This window comes from Mya arenaria, chromosome 10 (assembly GCF_026914265.1).
Source record: "Mya arenaria isolate MELC-2E11 chromosome 10, ASM2691426v1".
Classification (NCBI taxonomy): Eukaryota; Metazoa; Mollusca; class Bivalvia; order Myida; family Myidae; genus Mya; species Mya arenaria.
In genome coordinates this window covers 7847238-7856012 of record NC_069131.1, presented here as the reverse complement: position 1 = coordinate 7856012, position 8775 = coordinate 7847238, and the positions used below count along the sequence as shown (strand labels likewise).

Sequence of the window (8775 nt, the reverse complement as noted above, 5' to 3'; positions counted from 1 at the left end):
AAAAATACATTTTAACATTATTTTGTTAAACTGTGGTGGGAGAAGAAGCATCTTCCATAGCCGCTCGTGTAAGATAGGTTTGTCCCAGCCCTCGCGCATGGTGTTCTGCGGAAAAGAGGTTTACTGTTACACCCTACGCTTGGTTGGGGATGAACCTATCTTACACTTTCGGCCATGGAAGATACTTATAATCAGTAAAATATTCAGGCTATCTTGTTATAATTTTATATCACCCTTATGTTTAAAGTGTTAAATCCGAAGCATACATGTATATACAATTGGTTTTTAGTTTGATTATACATGTATACTTTAAGGGAATAAACAACTCGGTTTACAAGAAATGTTAGAAATTGAGATAAAAGATCTAATACAGTATAACTAAAGGTCAAAAATACATGCATGTTTAGATAAGAAAATATCAGATTTTTTCCATGTATTTGAATCTTGACATAAATGAAAGTATAAAACATAAATTGATTATAACGATGATCATTAGTAACAGTTTTGTTGCTTGCATAAAATTTAATTTAATTTGGATATTAATACATTTCAAAGAAACAATATATATAAAAATTATATAAAACAAGTAATGCTTCATAGAGGAAAGAAGAAAAAACAGTGGAATGCATTGAATTTTGACATTTTTTTCTAAAGAATTGTTTTTTTTGTTAAATTTCAAAAGGAATATTAACAAACTCTTTGTATACCTCAATTTTAAGTTTAAAATAGAGACTGAGACTGACTATCTATTGTAACAAAATTTTGATGTTATTGAGTAAGAAAATCATTTAACATTTACACATGAAATTAGTTTGTCCTAAAAATAATGTTCCATTCAATAAATAATAATGACGTAATTTCATGCTATACTTGCTGTATTGTTATTTGTTATCTCATTCCTTGCTGTATTTATGAAATTGCAAAGTATAACTACTGTACTACAGTACCATATTCCTATCGACTGTTTCTGCATGCTTGTCAGAGGGCCCGTACTAAGGGGTAACTTGACATATTGCTATTGACGTGGTGTAATTTGGTAAACACATAAATAAGCAATTTCAGAAATAACGAAATTCAACCAGGTTGGGCCACATACAGTCAAATACAGTCATGTATCTTTTTTCACAAGGCTACACTCAAACATTTCATATTCTCAGCGAGTGTGATATTTAAAAGACAGGGTCAGACTGGTTGTTAGAATCTGTAATTCATTCTGCTCTTTATAATATTTTAAAGAAATACAGTTTCTAGTACAAGTATAATAATTTACAGACTGATTGACTTTTAAAGTTTATAGATACTTAAAACAAGTTTATGACGTCATCCATTGTTCTTTTTGTACTCTATATGGGTTTTCAGACTGCATTCCATACTTTTTTTTTTCTACTAACTGTCCAATATTTGAAAAATTGCTACCGGTATGCAATATTTGCGTAATGGACAGACAGTAGAAATAGTAGTATGGTCTGATTAACATACCGTAGAATCAAGACAATTGCATTTACACATTGTTTTCTTGTGAATGCTATCAAAATCGTTTAAAACTATTTACTTGCAGTACCATCCAAAAATGAGTCTAGAGGTATACAGAAGTGAGGTTTCAGAATTTATAGATATAAAAAGCAAATTTATCATGCAGGAGTAAACCGAAGGTGATAGTTGCTCCAGGAAATTAAGTGAGTTTATTGTTGTAAACATTACATAGATGTTGATTTTTAAATGGCCAGATTTAGGTGATAGACCAGTTATTTGCTTTATTGGATATGTTACTGAACAGAATAACATATTACCGCTGTAAACACGGGTGTACCATTTATCCATAACCTCAACAAATTAATTTTGAAATATGACAGACAAGCAAATCCATGATTTAGTTCATCTGTTCTTGCTGTTGTAAGGTTGTAGGAATATTAATCAGGAAATACCTTTGTATGTAAAAGTGCTTTCATTTATTAATACCTCAATCAGTCATCTAAAGGTTTGTTTTATGTATGTAATTTTCATTATTTTACCAGTAAAATACTTTGTGAAAATATATGTTGTTTCCCAATGAAAAGCATAATATATTATTACAATTTACTGATAGAGCACCCAACCCAAATGTTTCTAAACCTCTATTTCCCTTACAGCAGGAGTAACATAATCGCACAATTTTAGTTTTGCTATAATTTGTGTTATGTTTTATGTGATAATGTCAAGAGTTTTTTGGACATAGAAAGGAAATTATAAACTTCATTTTATTTAGTAAAATTGAGATTAACTAAGACATTTCATAGTCACTTGATGAGAATGAAATTTCTGCTTTGGTTTCATATATGACCTGTAAAATATGTATTTTAGTAACATTTAACCTAAAAGTGTTTATTTCATTCTTCAGATTTATCAAAGGAGCCATTCATATAAATCCTTCATGTAGTAAAAGTAACTAAAAATTAATGCAGTTTAACAATGTCAGACAATCTGAAAAAGATTTTTTACAGGTCATATGACACCAAAAGGAGTCGATGCCCATCAAGTGACTGTGATAAATTAGGCTTGATGAAATAAGCTGCCTAAGTCTGTTACTCTTAAAAATATTTGAGAAAATAGGGCCATCTGAGGCTGCAGATTATGTGCATAAAAACCCATATCCTATTGTATAATTTCAGTTACACACCACCTATGTAGAGGAGAATACAGTTAAGCTGTAGCTGATTGATCACAAGCTTTCCACTCTGACAGCCATCTAGACAATGAGTACTAAGTGTCAAGTGAAATCGGTATGTGATGTCAATGACTATACAATTCTGATCATCGAAATTAGAGAATTTAAAAAAGCTTCCAGAATGGGGAAAAAACAGTTATTTAGCTCGCATGTTTCTCAAAAAAATAAGTGCTCATTGTGTCTTATTGATATCTGTACATGTACATCCAATAACACTAGTGCAACTAAACTACTGTATTGTGAAATACAAAGCAAACCTTTGGTACAAGTAGTATCAATGTTAGATCTACAACATTACTTCTCCCTTTATCACTGACACAATTATTAACTTTTATTAGAGTCACTTATTATTATCAAACTTTATTATATCCCTTGCAGAGGCTCATAGAGATTCATAAGTGACGTCAAGGTTTCACTGCTTCATTTGGATGCTTTGCTTTTTTTTAATTTTATCCTTCTCTAAATTATTAATCAATTGTCCGTGTTTACAATGCACAATTTCAAAAACATCATTTTTGTAATGTTGTTAACTTGTTACATAAGCATACAAATTGGAGCATTTTTCATAAACAATGTAATTAGCTGCCATTTTTTTAAAGTTTCATGCATATAAAGCTACTGCTAAAAATGTTTTGTTTTTGTCTTCTCATCTCCCTAGATCATCATCACACTTGATGAACATTTCCCATGTTTCCACGAGGCCAAGTGCATTGAAGTCTTAAGTGGTAACAAAACCCCAATAGAATGAACAGCATAAGAGTGATGTCAGTGTCTGAGCTGAAGCAACTGTAGACACACATTCTAGTGATAAAGAAAGGTTTGTCAAAGGATATGCATGCATCTTACACTCTGAAACTAGCAGATCCTGATCATATTGCCTTCAATGAAATATCTGATGGAAAAGAAACATTTGACAGGTCATGTGAAGGTATTTTATTGTAAGGGTATTATCATTTTCTAACGTCATATATGCCATAATTCTGGAAGGGTTCCTGGCAACTTTTGCTCTGAAAACAGGGGGAATTTTATTGTTTATCAATAATTAGTGTTATGGGAGCATTTAAAGGTGTGCTCTTATTTTAAAAAAAACACTAATGAGATATATGCTGTTCAGAAATGTATCGTACAATATAGATATTTTGGGGTAATTCACAACCAACATGTATCGTATAACATATCTATTTTTAGCTCGACTATTCGAAGAATAAGGAGAGCTATACTACTCACCTTGGCGTCAGGCGTTGGTGTCACACCTTGGTTAAGGTTTTGCGTGCTAGCACACAAAGGTTATATCTTAGCAACTACTTGAGGTATTGCAATGAGTCTTCATACAATGGTACTCAACCATCCAGCCTACTTAATTTACCAAGTTAGATAGCTCTAGTTTGCATTTAATGCAAATAATTGCCCTTTATTATTCGACATAGAAATTCTGGTTAAGGTTTTGCATGTAACCACATTTCAGTCAATATCTCAGCAAATATATAATGTATTGCATTGAAACTTTACTCACATGCTCCCAACCATTTAACCTTCTTAGTTAATCAAGTAAGATAACTCTTTCTTTAAAATGATATAATTTTTTACCCTTTATTATGCGACTTAGAAATTCTGGTTAAGGTCTTGCATGCTAGCACACAAAGGATAATATCTCAGCAACTACTTGATGTATTGCATTGAGACTTTATACAATGGTATTCAACCACCTTACCTACTTAAATAACCAAGTTAGATAACTGTGTTTTGCAAATAATGGCCCTTTATTATTAGACATTTATGTTAATATCTCAGCACATCATGTATTGCATTTAAATCTAATCTAACAGTGATCCATGCATGTTTCGCCAAAACTTTAATCCTTACACTGAAAAGCGGCGGAATAGTCGAGTGCGCTATCTCTGTGACATATATGTATTATATTCGATCTAACCACCAATTACATGTCTGTTTGTTAAACTTCAAAGTAATGTTTTAAGACTTAAGGTATAGGACTGTAACCTTAAAAAATTAGCTGCTATTTTTCTAAAGATGTTTATGTCTTCAACATATTTTCAGGGGTTTTATAGTAATATTTTATTTCTCAGTAATAGCTTTGCAATAATCCTGTTCGAAATTATTTTATTTTTTAGAGCAGCATGGGGGATTTTTATGCTTATAGTATGATTGATTTTAACTCCAAAATTTAACATATTGTCGTAGCCCTGTTGTTTTTTACCTCAGCCTTGGGTAAAAAATTATTAAATATAATGCTGCTTACAATTGAACTTGAATTCAACAAAGCCATAATCATTCAAAGCTTTTAAACTTTAAAATTCTTTGTTCATTTGTTGTTTAAGTAGTATTGATATTAAACCCTTGCTGAAGTATGTCTTCACTTTTGCCTGCAAATATTGTTGAAGTATTTGGACATATACAACAATGACCAAAGCAGTATCATATGATTCTGGTTTTAATTCAGTTGGGTTTTACCCTTTTGGCCTAGCATAAGCAGTACTGTTGTTTTATTCTTATTTCATGTTTCAGGTGATATCCGTTAAAGATCCATTGATGTTGATGAAGTACTTTTGATGGGTATTGGTCTGTTGTTACATTTGGATAAGTGGACAGGTATTCTTTTCAATTCTTGAAACTTGCTTAGTTAGTCTAGCAGTGTGGTTTCATTGAGATAATGTAATTTGGAAAGTAGTCTTGAGGAATAATTATCCATTTTGTGACACTTCTCAGTCAGAGTTCATGCAGATTGTGATGTAGTTCACACTTTTGGTTCTTCTAAACTTTGCTTGCAGTATTGTGATGGTTCTCTTCTGAACATCCACTCTTTGTGGTACCTGGAATAGAAAATGAAATTGTATTATTTAATCTAAAGATATTTCAGCAAATCTTTACCTCTTTTTGTTTATAACATGTGCAGTGAGCTAAAATTTACCTTGAAATGGGAAATTCATGTCAGCACTATACGGTCTGCGATTTTTTTATAATGGACCCATTTAATGGTTTGGAATGGTGACTTAAAATTGGCTTTAAAATTTTATTTGTATAAGTAATTTGCAACGTAACCTACCTTGGTTTTAGCTTTTCTGCTTCAGAGTACAATTAATAGCTAAAGGATTTCACAAAATTAGTTAGTAGATATTGATGTTGTTCTAAAATAACCACATCAAAAAGATTACAATTATTCAATTGAAAACAAAGAAATGGCAGCGATATTAAAACTGAGTACTGAATAAGTGTTGGAACAATGTTCGTGTATAAAGCCACATTAAATAAGGACAAACGGACTGGAAACAAGAGGCTGATAACAATGTCATATGAAATCAATTCTAAAACATTTTTGTCAATTTTTTGCCATTAGTAAATTAGCTAAAAGTAAGCAATCAGTGGGTGTTAAAATTCATGAGCAGTATATCAGTGAAGAAAGTATTGATTACATAATTGTCTGTTGTACACAAAATAATTAATATGAGTCCTGATCAAACTACTTTGCAGGCTATACTATTGTTGAAGGAAAACTATATCTTCATCATAAAGTTTTAAACGTTAGATGATTTAGTGCCAATCTAATCACAGTGCAATACTTATCAGTGTGTGTATACCACATGATAAATTACGTCATATATGCTACGTCCGAAGGCAACATTTTGTTTAAAATGACGACTTAAAGCAAAGATAAATTTTCTTTTACTACACCAATTTAAATGAAACCAAGGGCAGTCTATGCCGCTTAAATAGCCCTGCCTTCCTTTTATTACTGAAGTTTGATAAGGTGTTTAGTTTCATCTAACACTTCGACAAACAGGTTTCCAAAATAATGTTTTGACAGTGCTCCGTCAGACGGCCGTATTGTGAAAAAGTTTGTCGGAAGTATTTTAACTAAACTCTCAATTGAACTCTGGTAAAAGACAGAAGGAGGTGCTCCTTAAACGGTGTAGACTGCGCTATGTTTCATTTAAATGGTGAATAAATATGAAAGTTATCTTTGTCTTTGTTTAAAGTCTTCATCTGAAGCAAAATATTGCCTTCCGGTGTAACATTTATGACACAGTTTATCATGTGGTATACACACACTGATTATGTAGATGATAGTGTCACATATAATATTGAACCAGTGAGCCTGATTTAAATTGTTTTATTATTGGTATAAGGTTTTTGGTGGTTTGTACAGATTCACCAATGATGTTTACCTGCTTAATGATGTGACATTGGCTTTCAAGGTTTATGAAGAACTACAATGAATTGTCACTCTTTATTCTTTTAAGTGTAAGATTACAGCAAATTTCGCATTGTGAACACCAAAAGCAACATATTTACTTGGTTCACTTGTGATATATAGGATTTGGCAGTCTATCTGTGAAATATATTGCCATCTCTCACTGAAACAAACAATTACCCTGTATTTATATCATTAACGGTTATGCCATCATGCATTAACACCATTTTAGTTTTTTAAACATAACTGTTGTTGAAAGTATGCAAACTAAACGTTTAACTTGTTAAATTTTATTGATTTTAAGCTTAAATTTAAAAAAATTAAATTAAATGCTCACTTTTATTAATTTAAAGAAACTTCTTTCATGAACTCTGCATTGCATAAGCAGTCATGTAATATCCTCTTTGATATAACCTTACATAATGTTATTCACAATTTAACTGGACAATTTGTTTGAATAATTGCATTGTAATCCACCTTCAGTATGCCATGATGAGACAGTCATCCACCTGCAGTCTGCCATGAGATGGTCGTCCACCTGCAGTCTGCCATGAGATGACCATCCACCTGCAGTCTGCCACGAGATGGTTATTCACCTGCAGTATGCCATGAGATGGCTATCCACCTGCAGTCTTCCATGAGATGGCCATCCACCTGCAGTCTGCCATGATATGGTCATGCACATGCAGTCTGCCATGAGATGGACATCCACCTGCAGTCTGCCATGAGATGGGCATCCACCTGTATTCTTATCAGATGGTCAGCCACCTGTACTCTGCCATAAGATGCTCATCCACCTGCAGCCTTGTATGAGATGGTCATCAACCTGCAGACTGCCATGAGATGGTCATGCTAGCTCTTTGAAAATTAGCTATTGACTCATATCAGTGTACAAGTTACATAAAACCTGACCTGGTCCATGGCCTTAGATGCATCAGAGACTTTTTTTGGAGACCTTGATGATTCCTTAGGCTTGTATTAATTCGATTTTGCTATACATTCTTTATGTTTTTAAATCATTGATTGAAATTTTAAGAAGTTTGATACAAGAAGCCTGTAAGATGGTACAGTTTATTTTGAAGTGATATGGTCATTGATTTTTCATTGGGAAGATACAAAAGTATGGGAGTAAACTGTCACTGGTTAAGATGCTTTCATGTATAATTTTCATATGTAACAGCTTTCTTAAGTACAACTGTTTGGAATAAGAAATCTGTGCTGGTCAACAAGTTAGTATTGTCTTGAATTAAATGTATATTTAAATAGGGTTTTTTTCTAGTCAAATTTTGCTATGGATCAAATAAGGCTACTACTTATATCCCCTCATATGCTGTTCAACTGTGAAGAAATCATAAACTTGTAATATGGATACAGATACAAATACAATTCTTATTTTTGCATTCAAAACAAATTATTACAAAACATTTTTTTGACGAAATTAACCAATTATGTTGATCAAGTTCATTAAGATAGCAATGGACATAATTCCCGTAAGAAATTAAACAATAATTACTAAGTATAAAACTCCAATATCATCTTTGTTTTTGTCTTGTTTTTATCTGACTATTTCCAGAATTTTTTATTTGTTGTATCATGAACTTTTCATATTTACATTGGCATCATTTTAAAAGTTGTTTAATGGGTACAACATTTTACATATGAACCCATGAAATGTTGTATTGATAATGTATTAGACAGTATATAAGTTATACAATAATAAAATATGATATTAAGCAATATTTGAGTAGTTAAATTTATACCATAGTGCCACCATGTTTTCATACAGATTTTTATACTAGATTGTAAAAAAATCACATTCTTCAAATAATGTCATTGATAATTATATTCTTTTTATATACAACTA

At 31.8% G+C, this 8775-nt stretch overlaps 1 long non-coding RNA gene across 1 annotated transcript; it reads left to right on the top strand.

Moving 5' to 3' along the window:
- Positions 1–2718: 2718 nt before the first annotated feature.
- LOC128206258 (uncharacterized) lies at positions 2719–7793 on the top strand. Its single transcript, XR_008256421.1, has 4 exons — positions 2719–2759; positions 3363–3521; positions 5228–5311; positions 7395–7793. It is a non-coding gene; the product is annotated as an uncharacterized LOC128206258 (long non-coding RNA).
- Positions 7794–8775: the final 982 nt, after the last annotated feature.